Source organism: Telmatherina bonti (assembly GCF_933228915.1).
Source record: "Telmatherina bonti genome assembly, chromosome: 17".
NCBI lineage: Eukaryota > Metazoa > Chordata > Actinopteri > Atheriniformes > Telmatherinidae > Telmatherina > Telmatherina bonti.
This window is the reverse complement of record NC_136615.1, coordinates 25377803-25390544: the sequence shown is the minus strand read 5'-3', so window position 1 is coordinate 25390544 and position 12742 is coordinate 25377803. Positions and strand designations below refer to the sequence as shown.

The 12742-nt window shown below is 36.6% G+C and overlaps 1 protein-coding gene across 3 annotated transcripts in view; it reads right to left on the bottom strand.

Moving 5' to 3' along the window:
• cntfr (ciliary neurotrophic factor receptor) overlaps positions 1 to 12742 on the bottom strand; it is a gene marked incomplete at its 3' end in the record, with an annotated part of 223051 nt that overhangs the window by 185670 nt on the left and 24639 nt on the right. For all 3 annotated transcript variants that reach the window (XM_079256138.1, XM_079256136.1, XM_079256135.1), the window contains exon 2: positions 258 to 298. The remainder of the gene's footprint in view (positions 1 to 257; positions 299 to 12742) is intronic.

The window sequence follows — 12742 nt, the reverse complement described above, 5'->3', positions numbered from 1 at the left end:
CATTGTTGATTTGATCTTGACTGCTGACTGCTGAAAGCATCATCTTCAAAGTGTTGCAAGGAATGTTTTATGCTCTGGGAATGCATATTTGTAAAAGCAGGCAGGGATATAGCTGATTTGCTGAACAGGAAGTCTTAAACAAGACAATTTACAACCTGATTTTACAAAAAAATCTAAAGTTTCGAAAGTAAATATGAAAAAGCTGAAAGTGTTTCTGTAACAGCTGGAGAAAATTCCAACAAAAAGACACAACTCACCTCAGAAAGTGGGACACGTGAGGACGATCCTCCTCTTCACCCTGTCACAAAACAACACAGAGTTGGTTACTGCATCCACAGAGCATGTGCAGCAGACAGTTTTAGATGGTCAAATCTGGGAAATGATTAAGCAGTCAGTCAAAAGAGAGATTTAGGTTATCCAAATTCTTTCTCTGGGCTTTTCTGACCAATTGGTAACAACCTTTAAAGAGCTATGATGACATTGAGGGTAGCATCTGTCATGTCCTGCATATTTTCAATCGCACACAGAATTTATGTAATAAAAGACCTGGAAAAGTACGGACAAACAACTTTACATCTAAATGCACAGACTCTGAACTGCAGCCTTATCTTTTCTCTGCATTCATTTTTCCCCCATTTTGCCATCACTCCTTCTTTACATCTGGTATCCATTTTCCCCACCTGCCCATCAGTCTGCAGCCAGGGACAGGTGAGCTTATTACATGCTTCTCACGCTGCCTGCTAAAAGCACTTGCATGCACACACATGCACATTTTTTTTCTAAAAAAGGAAAGAAAAAAGACCACACTAGCTCTTACTTCATGGTAATTTAACTTGCCATGCACATCAGTCAGATCTGCTGCTGTGTAAAACAGCTGTTACTGCAGCCATGTCAGGCTTTTGATGAAGTGGTCTAGAGAAAGCCGCAAAACAGCCTTTTATAAGAAGAAATTGGGACACTGAATAGTACAGATAACAGAAAATAAACACATGATACATGATAAATAAATACATGATAATTCATGATTTAAAATATATATATCTAAATGTTAATGAAAGAAATTAAAATGTTAAGTCTAACCTGTCATTTAAGTATTAATGACAATGGTAGGAAGGCGTTGGACTTAAGAAAATAAGAGCAACCTAAATATCAGCATTGTTTCACTTCACAACTCAATAATACAGAGACAAGTGTGAGTTAATGTACAGACATATAGAAAGACAATGGTTCATAAAGAAAGGATTACTTCAATTACTTTATGTATTGATATTAAACAAAGTGTGTTAGCACAATGCCAAAGAGAAAAAGAACAGACATCAGTAAGGATTTTACAGATGCAACTGTTGCTGCACATCTATCTGGAAAAGGTTACAAGGTCACCTCCAAACTATTTGGTGTCCATCATTCTACAGCAGGTTAGGTTGTCTAGAAATGGAAAACATTCATGACAGTTGCCAATCCTTCTACAACTGGACCAGTTCGCCCCAGGGTCAGACCACGCCGTGCTCACAGAGACTGCATAAAACCCAAGTGTTTCAATAAACAGAAAATACATGTATACAGAGTAACTATGGTTTGTCTGGATGGCTTGCTAAGGAGAGAGTGTCCTCTGGTTTACAAATCTGGATCAGTAAAAAAAACAAAAAAACAAACACAGGACTTCTGAAACATGTCCATTAGTCAGATAAAACCAAAGGGGAGGTGTTTGATTATAACGAACAATGGCATGTTTCACCGAAACAATACAGACATAAAGATGTCGCGCCAACTGTCGAACATAGCGGTGGGCTTGTTGTACAACCACAGAACCTGGGCACCTTGCTGTCATTGAGTCAACCATGAAATCTGGTGCATGCCAAACTATTCTAAAGTCAAATGAGAGGCCAGCTGTCCAACAGCTGAAGCTTGGCTGGATTTGTATCATGAAATAAGAAAATTATGACAAGTAAACCAGCAAATATACAGTAAAATACTAGAAAAAGAAAAGAGCCAAGGTGGAACCAGAGCCCAGACCGGACTGAAATGTTGTAATGAGACCCTGAGAGACCTGTGCACCAATGCCCTTAAACCTCAAAGAACTAGAGCTGTTGTAAAAAAAAAAAAAAAAAAAAAGCAAAAAAGCTGTCCAAAATTTCTCTGAAATCCTCAGAAACAATGATTATTTCAAGTTGTTGCTACTAAAGGTGCTTCAACTTATTAAATCATTAGATATTCTTAGTTTTACTGACTGTTCTTCTACATTTCAGGTCAGTTTTTGGTAAATAAGGACCTGCTGTAATAAATACGTCATGTGGTTCAGAATTCTACAGAATAGCTTTTGTTTCTAACATCTGTATTATTATTTGAGATTCTGCTTATTATTTGTAGTTGCTGTATCAGTAGCTGTAAGGTTTTTTATTATATACTGTAATCCTACAAACAGTTTTTGCCTGTTTGTCTTGTACACTACAATGAAGTGAAAAAATCTAATAAATAGAAAAAAAAGATTTTAAAAAATGGTGTAATATGATAACACTGCTGTGTTGCAACATTATAAAATGTGCCGCAATGTGAAATACCTTTTAGACAATTACCCACAGTTTCCACATCTTCGTGTTTGTCATTTCTCCATTTTCAAATTTTACACTAACAAAACAGTCCATTTTTCTTTGTATGTGGTGTCACCATTCTTCCTGGCTTTGACACCATTTGGACTTTTCCAAATGAGCTGTTCTTGAGATATCCAGATGAGACACAAAGGCGTTCCAGGAACTCACAAAATATAAACTATAAAAGAAGAAAGAATTAAAGCAAGCCAGAATTAAACCAAGAAAATTAACCAAAATCTATCCCACTGGCTTCTGTGCAGCTCTACAGTGAGAGCTCAGTGAAATTAGCAGGTCAGGTTAACACAATTTACATGGAGAGTGAATCTTTATGATGCAAGTAAAAAAGACTAAAACAGAATAAGAGAATGAGCTAAATTTACAGTGGGTACTAGAGACAGAAAGATTTAAATAGATTAAAGAATAGTGTGAGCAGTGTGAGATTACACTCTCAGATAATTACACACTCAGCGTGTGTCTTTTCAACACTCTAATAACAGATCGCCTCCTTCCACTGCCACACATATCCAAAGTCCTAACATATTAACTTTTAATAACACACGGCCATAACATGTTGGCAATGCAGCATGTGTGGACTTTTTCATTAGTGGACAAATCCTGGTAAAATTTTAAATATCATATCTGGACATTTATTCGGAGAACAATGTTGTGAACAGGCGTTATCTACTGACCGCACATACGTCAAGCTTTTTACAAACTGATGTGTAAACAAAAGGCCAACAGCTGGGATTATGTTGATTAAATTCCCTGCTTCTTTTATTCCATCATAAAACTAAGCCCTCACAGTATTATAGCTGCTATGGCTGATGGTGAAAGTTTTTTTTTTTTTTGCAAAGGATCATAAGCCTGCATAAGCTTTCAAGGCTTGCAAGCAGTGAGGTTGCTAACTATTAAGTAACTATACCTAAAAGAAATATATTCTTTTAGCCTTTTATGGTTCTTTATTTAATCATGACTTCAAATGATGAGCATTTATTAAAGGGCACATCCATCACTTTCACTAACACACTAAAAATAAGGGCAGAGAAGGTTAGTCTTGCAGAGTTAGCTGCTATAAATCAATGAGCTAAAAGAAGTCCTCAGAGTGACTGAGCTGCACATTGTACAAAATCCAATGTGAATTCAGCCAACAGTCCACCAATTCTCCACTTCTGCTCTGTTTCCTTGGCTGTTGTAAAAGCAGGAGCTATTATTAGCAAATGGGAGGATCGGGTTAAGAAGCTGAAGTCTAAAAGAGTATGGAGAGACACAGAATTTAACTTTAGGCTTAGTGGGAGGTAAGACCACTCAAAACAGGCTGCCCTACTGTCTTACTGGCCAGCTATGTTTAACCAACTGAGTGATACAAACATAAATTAACTAAATGAAGCTTCGGTTAGAAGAATAGCCACTGTAAAGCAAACCTAGTCATTAATGTAAAATTAGTGTATTTTTTATATTGACTTTATGATTCGTATGCATATGGAACTAAATAGCGTAATTTTTAAAAAGGAGTATTGAAGTCTCTCTAATCCCAGTATAAAAAATTCTGACTCATGAGCAACACATTTCTTATATCTATTTAGGTCAATTCTCATCTTTTTTGTGCATTACCCAATTGGGCTATAACTGAGGTAGTCTAACTGACTGATAGGTGAAATTTTAAGTCCTTCAAAGTTCGTCTGCAGAAAAAGACAAAAGAAAAAGACCACATATATCCACTGGCAGCCGTCACAGCCAAATGAGGAGGTATGATGATTCTCCAAAGTACGGTATAAAGTCACATTTCAGATGATGTTTAACACATGATTTTTTGTTGATGTACTCCAAAAATTGACCTGAAAATGCACCCAATATTGTTTTATATTACCTCGGCCATACACATCTTTGACTCTGTATTTATCGATTTAAAGCCACAGAGAGCTGCATGGCATTTCCCTAGCAGGTAAACTATGTCTGGGAAAAAGCTGCAGTCATTTGTTTTTCATTGACAATGAAGTGTGGGTATATAAAAGACTGCATTTATTGTGTCTCTTGTGGCTGACTTACTTTGTTTCACACACTAATAAACACACTGAAGGCTTTTAAAGATTCTGATCAACTTGACACACTGGAAAAGAAAAGGTCAACAAAGAAACATCCACAATCTGCAAGAGTTGATTTCAATTACCAGTGAGCCTTCCATTGCACTTGTATTTACATAAAAACAAGTGGAAGGTAAATAAAGAGAAACTTTTAGCAGCTGGATGAGTAAAAATCAATAACGTAAGCTCACTGTCTACTTAAAGAATTTGTCCAAGTTGTATACCTATCCACAGTTCAGCTGCGGGAAGTCTTTTTTAAGCACCAAATGTCATCTACAACAATAAATCCCAAGTGATATCACATTTCTCTGTCTCTTAACCTTAATGTGCAATAATACCATTAAGTGCAGCACATTGTCCTAATTAAAATGTTATCTTCACTTATTATGACACCATGACATCTTACAATAAAGGCTTTCCTTATCTTATCAGGGAAAGTAGAGCAAAGACAAACTAGCCTAACTCAACAGCTCAATGTTTGTACTTCAGCATCTTGAATCTAAAGCATTAAATCAAGAAAGCAAGCCCAACATGAGTATGCTACTGCTGTAAAATAAACTATACATATTTAGATTGAATGAAGTCTGGAGTCAAGTAACAAAACAAAAGGTTAACAGTTTCTGTCAGCTATAAAGAACAGCTAAGCTAAGCTAGCAAAAACCAGGGGTTAGCTAATATGTTTGTATGAATTGGTAAGCTGAATGAGCAACTAGTAATGATATTAATATAAGATGATTTGTATGACATGTCGTTTTAGTTGCTTGGAATTACCTGATGTATTTTATAAGTGTGACACTATCTAACCAACTAGGTTATCTAATCACACAGCTTTAGCAGTTTATTCATCATCCATTAAGGGATGATTAATCAAGTACTTTTGCATCTTGCAATCACACTATCATGGTATAACACTGACAGACATGTCTTCATAGTTATATTTGTTGAATGTGATTTAGTTTTACACACTTAACATTGGAAAAGCTACACTGACCAAATTTAATTTATGCCTAAAAAAGGGTCCAATCTTTGTCAGTTACTGACAGATCAGAAAATGAGAGCACTGTAATTCTTAGAAAGTCAGAACCAAATGGAAATATCAAGGAAGCTGTCCTTCCTTGTAGCTGGGGAAATATTCATGGCGTATCACTTTTTAGCCCCTGCCACTGAATCTCTGTCGGCATCATGAAATGTTGAGCATAAATCTGACACCTCAACATGATACATCGCGGCCTGTTCTCACTCTGGCAGCATCACAGATTGCTATTTTGTCAGAACACTCAGTTTAACTTATCAGTGCAAAAGGTAGCCTTTGGCATCAGTTTTTAAGTGAGCATTGTATAACTGTATTTTTCGTATTATTATCTAAAACATCCATTCATGTTCTAGGCTGCTGTATTTTTATTCTTATGATGACATTTTCCCAGGATAGTAGTTATTGTTTCTAAAGTCAACCAAATGTTTGCAACTGCTAAACCTAAACACAATATTCATTCATTCATTTTCTTAACCGCTTGTTTCAATGAAGGGTCACAGGAAACTGGACCCTAGCCCAGCAATCATTGAGTTAGAGGCAGGGTATATCCTGGACGGGTCACCAGTCCATCACAGGGCTACCACAGAGAGACAAATGACCACTAACAGATGCACCTACTCCTCGGGACAATTTAGAGTACCAAATTAACCTAACATGTATGACAAATTAACGTATAGTGGGAGGAAGCAGGAGTACCAGGAGACCACGGGTATGTCACCCATATACAGGAAGAACATGCAACTCCACACAGCTGAGATTTGAACCAGTGACCTTTTGCTGTGAGGCCACAGTGCTAACCACTACATCACTGTGCAGCCCTTACAAAAATATATGAATAAATACAATCTGTGATGCAATCTCAAATCCAAGTATCTCAATAGCAGATTAGGTGACTTCTCTTGAACTCACCTTCAACCACATCAAAATGGATAACAAAGAATCAATGCCAAAACAACACCTTGTGTAGATCGTAAAGATTTTAGACAAAACTGCAGCATCTGACAACCATGTAATGAGGTCAATATTAACAAATGAAAATAGAAAATAAAAAGTAGGATTTGCTGCAGTGTAGTGTGTCTGGTTAATACCAATCAAACTTCTATAGGAGAAAGTGGATAAAAGGAATTGGTGATGACTCTGGATACATTTAGTAAGTTTTAAATTAATCATTTGACACAAAACCACTTGCCACACTGTTCCTTCCCATGGCAACGGATTAAATCCCAATTATTTCTGAGGTTGAGGCTACTTCAGCATTAGCTCAAACATCACTCCTGCATTTGTCAAGCTTTAATATGAATGATGTGGCAATTCTTTGCAGCAAATCAAGTAGAGACAACAGCTTGAAACGTGTCTAAAGTGATTTAAATATTAAAAACATATTCCTTCTTTAACATAAGAAACAGACAAACACTGAATGGTAACGAGAGGAAAAAAATCCTCAAGAGAGTGAAAAGGACAAAGAGAGGAAAATGAAACCCCAGTGAGGTATTTAAGAGACTCTCACTCCTCTCGGTCATGCCCACCTCTACAGTATGAGATGTAAATGCAGCCAAAGCAGGAGGGACAAAGAAAAATAAAGAATGTTGTAAAGTGTTTTGTATGCTCTGGCAGGCTGATAATAAGTGTTTGTCATCAGCTAAGATGACACTGTAAGCACATAGAGAGGAAGATGAGGGCAAACATGAAGTAAAATAAATTAAAAGGCTTTGGGCTTTGTTTATTAGGGGGGGGGGGGGGGGGGGTGTAGATGAATGTGTAAAAAGATAATCATATTTTGTGGCAGACAAAGAAAAAGAATGAAGGTAGATGTTTTTGGATGATGTTGTTGTTTGGAGATACTAATTAGCTACGACAAAAGACAGCCTGCATTTGCCAGAAAGGTTACTCACCTTTTACCAGAATTGACATGAACTTCAGAAGCCATTAACAGCCCAATAACAATATCAACAATTGGTCTTATTTAATAAGACACCAAGCAACCAATTGCAAAAACACAAAAACCATCTGGTTTATTAAAACTGCAAAATGTTCTGATATACATGCAAATATCCAACTGTGAAGACCCTTGCAGCAATTGGGAGAAAAGAAGTGTTTAGCTTTAGATTTTGAGATTACGGGGGAATCTCTTAAATTTGGGCACTTTCTGCAAAGTAATGTAAACAACAAGACAAGACTTTACACAATTTGTCTTTGTGTGTATAGACAGCACAAAGATTATAGCATAGTTTGCATTTAATTTATAGCATTTTGCTTCTATTCTATGTGCAATCTGATTAGGTTTAGACATAAACAACTGTTAGAGATTGTGATCCTCCTCAGTAGTTGTTCCATACCAGCTGATGTATTAATACTTCTTGCTGTCATTGTTATCATCATTTTAGACTGTCACTGAAATGCTTTCATACTTTTCTAACACCCCCAACCCACATAAAAAAGAGCTGTTATGATTACAGATGATCTTACAATGCCAGAGGGAGAGAATGAGGGCTGGACAGCTTGGCAGACCAAAGTTTAACAGTGACCCTCGGCAACATATGAGAAAGAAGAGATTAGGAGAGTAGGTAGTTGGAGAAGGGTGGGGGGTGGGGTCCTATCTTTGCCTTGGGCTTTGATAGATATGTTGAAATGTGGTATAAAATAAATAACAATCCAAGGAAGTATGAGGGAGTTTCTAAGCCAGATGCTGAATTTTTCTGGCATTAATTATCACTTTATCAAAAATACAGGAGATAAGATAATTGCAGAAATACATCATTGTGATGTAGGAAGTGAATTCCATATACTGCATAAGTTGGCCGAAGATGGGAGAGATTGATTGCTCGGCAGAGTGGATGGATACTAAGAAAATTCTAAATGGCTTGTGGGGAGAAGAAAGGGGAGAATGAAAGGAGAACAGAGGAGAAGAACTGGACTAAAATGGGCTTAACTGCTTATCAAAAAAAAAGGAGTGCTGAGCAAATCAAGAGATGACGAGAGGGAAGGAGGGCAGAGACTGTGAGAGTGCAGTTCGGTGTGAAACTGACATAAAAATGAGGAAGTGCTTGGGGAAAAGCCAGCATGTTGTGACACCTGAGGTTTGTGAGGGTTTAGGGTAGGTTGGCTCAGCACGATAAGATGACTGCCACCTTATCTATGGCCGTCAGACTGCTAACACACATAAACACACACGGTGAAATATCAATGCAAACATGGCTCTCTCACACAGTTGGCTGGGGAGTAGTAGACAAAACACTGTTGGAAGATTGGCAGACAGGTGTTTGGGGGCTGCGATTGGAATTGATTCAGATGTTCATCGTGTATTACTTTGTGTGGTTTGGTGTTTGAATGTGTGTGTATGATTGCAGTACACATGACATGCATGGTTAACTGTATTCACAATGAAAGATTTTAAAGACAAAAGAAAAAAAGCAGGAATGGGACTTCTAGGATATTTAAATATATTGTCTACTTTATCAAAAGATCTTACACATTACTCAGTAAAATAAGAAATCATGTTATCAAAATGCAAAATGCTGAAAAAAAATTTTTTTGAAAAAGGCCGTCACATATCAGTGTCAGCGATAGTTTTTTTTTTTTGTTTGTTTGTTTTTGTTTTTTTTATGGAAGTCAATTATATTTAAAATATTATAGCAGGGCTACAATTAATGGAGATTAGGGACAATTTGTTGGACACCATTCAAAATGTGTTGGATTCCTTGCAACAATAGTAATTTATTTGTGAAATTATTGCACTTCAACAGCTTATTGGATCAGGTTTCTAATCAGGTCTTACATTGGCTCACACAGTAAACTTACGTTTTACATTACACAAAATGCGGGGCTTTCTGGCTCTAACTGTGTTTAACGAATGGTACTCAATGTCACTTCAATAAACATCAATCTGGGTTTGATTATTTGTTAGCTCTTTAATGCCAATTCCTAGCACAGCTTGCAGCTTTGGTTAGCCATACACCATCTCACCATGCCATGTACGCAGTCTGTTTCAGTGGTGGAAAACAAGCAGAGCTGTAGGGGGTAGTAGAAATATAGACCAATGTGTGATACATGGGGTTGAGAGAAATTGAAAAATGAGAAAGTGAGAAGAAAAAGATTGAAAAACAGCAAGGAATAAAACCTGAAAAAGGATGGTGGTGAAGGAAATAAAACATCTTGCTTTACATGGTGATACTTAGTATTAAGTAATATGTTAAAATGCAATGGATCAACATGGAATGACATAGTTTTATGATGTGTTTCTACAGTTGTCATTACTTCCCTGAATACAGCTTTAAAAACATCATCATGATCACAATATTCAGGAATTTTATGAATAAATTAGAGATATAAATTGAGATAATGAAGTAAATAGTATGCATTTGGACAGACGTAATGGAAAAATATTCATTTAAAACTGAATTCAAATCAAAAGAAACATTGAAATAATTCAGCACATAAATACATCCCTAGGAAATCCCTTGTCTTGTTACAGAGTTGGATTTCACACAATCAGTCTGTGGATGAAACACCCACGCATCTCCAACATCCTGCAAAGGCATTCTGTCTAAAGGAACAAAGAGTACCCCAAATTGGATCAATGCAGTTAATATTCCAATTATAAAACAAGTCAACATCATGATAAAGCATCATTACTTTGGCAGATAGTCAGAGACAAAAATTGGATTTTCATACCCTTGTTGCTTTGATGTGAAGGCTGAGTGAGCCAGTCTAATGATTCAACGGTCATCTGCAGCCATAAATGTTAATTAACAGCCTTAGCTACTGGACATTCATTTCCTGCTATAGCCGAAAGTAAGGGCTCATAAAAAATATGATGTGCGTGTGGATATGTCAGATGTGTGTAGCTATCACTCTGTATATTCCTATGGAGTGCATGGTGATGTTTCTGCAGTGTGTGTGTGTTCAGTTTCATACATGTCAATGTCTAAATGCCTGCGTGTTCCAAGGGCGCACAATGATGCAAAGTGCCCCAAAGGCTTCTTTGTCCTTTACTAATACAGCAATAAGCCGTCAGCACGCCATAACTAGCTAGTCACACCACGAGTACATAATGAAGCTATACTAGAACAAAGTCAAGTAAAAGTCAAACTATGACCACATGGAGATGCCCACTGCCATAGGTTGGGAAAGCTACATTATGACATCACAAAATGCAATGGAGGTAGTGCTAAAAGATCACAATGATCACAACATATAGAAATAAGATATATTGTTTATATTTTCAGTCAAGAATGATGACAAGATTTATCACATGCAAACCAGATGAAAAGTCTGTTATGAATTTAAAATAGGATTTCATGTGTGTGATGTTTTATGTCTTTCTGGCAATTCATTTTATTTAAAACACATTCTCATGGAAGTTTAACTTGACATGGTTGGTTGGATTTATGTCCTAAGACATAACTTTCTCTTTTACCTAATTACAGCAGACATAAAAACAGCTAAATGTAAAAATACAGTTTTTCATGACATTGTGAAACTGTGACAAAATGAGTTTTTGTCAGTGACAGCTGAAAAATCAACATAAGCAGGCTAGATGGAGTGGTGTCTCCATTACATGACTGTATTGTAATATTCCCAGTGAATGTTACCATTTGTCTGTATTTTTCACTCAGCTTTTGAATCTTGTTTTAAAAAACCTGGGGTTATTTGGTGAACACGGATAATAAATTAACAAACAACAAACTGGTGTTATCCCTGGCTGTAGAAAACAGAGCTAATGGAGACAAGCTATAACTCTCTCCTTCCATCTCCCTGTTGATGCTTTCCTTCCCCCCCATGTCCCATCTATCAATCCATTTATCCATTCTGCCTTATCCATCCACTCCCCCCTCCTCTCTCATTCTCTTCTTATCTATCTACATGTATTGTAGGACAGCACCAGGCTGGTGTGGTTTTCGAGCCATGAAGATGTTTTACAGGCATCCTAGTCTCTACCTTCTACACTCCCATTCACCAAACAGATACGTGAACCCCTCCCCATGTTGGAGTCATGGTTCAGTGGTTTCTAATTATGTGTTGGAGCCTAGACAGAATATTTCATATAGACCCATGAGAGATAACAGAGGGAATGGAGAATGGAGGGAAAGATGCAGAACCAAAACAGAAACAAAAAGAAAAAAAAAGAGGATGAAGTGTAGCTATAAAGCCTGACGGTATATAAAGGGAGATAAATTATGGTTAATGCTGTACAAGAGTCAAATGAGACCGCAGAGAGACAAAAACTGTGAGAATAAAATATAACAGGGGTGGGGGATACCTTGCAGTCATATCATTTAAAGAGCTGCAAAGAATATTAAAAGAGTAATGTCCATTTTGTGTCGCCAAAACATAAAATTATTTAAAATATATGCTCTCAGATTATCTGTGAGTCAGACGATAACCTGTACATTTTGGATCATTTTCTAAAAGGCTTTTCTATAAAAAACTGCATCCTGCATCACATAATTACTGGCAGCTAAATATATTTGGCTTATTAGTTTGGAAGCAGAAAAGCTTCCTAAACAGAAGTCATATTTTTATTATGTATGCCACCATTCCTTGCTTATGAAATAGCTTATGGTTTACAGAGGAGATTAAACAAAATTGGAGGATGCTAGTAAGCCACAATAACTTCTTCCTCGTCAGCAGCCCCATGTCAGTTAGCTAATATCAATCAATGGTTGGATCACAACTCACCTTAGATAAAGCTATGCAGAAAAAAAAAAGACCAATATCCTCCTGACTACCAGGAGGACTACCAGTAGTTCAATTTGTCCTGGGAATTTGTATGGGAAGAGCAAAATTGCATAATACTTTTCTTTGTGCTGATTTTTACTTGAAATTTTGCAGTTATATTTTCATTTAATATCTTATAAACACATTAAAATGTTTCTAAGATAAATATAACTATATTTTATCACAATATTTAAAAGTTTAAGTAATGTCCTCTGTAGTGGACATTTGTAGTTACACATTTTTTTCCCTGGTAGTCAGGAGGATATGAATTAATCGGAATATGTCTGCTATATTCAACTAACCTAACTAAAGTTCAATTCTAA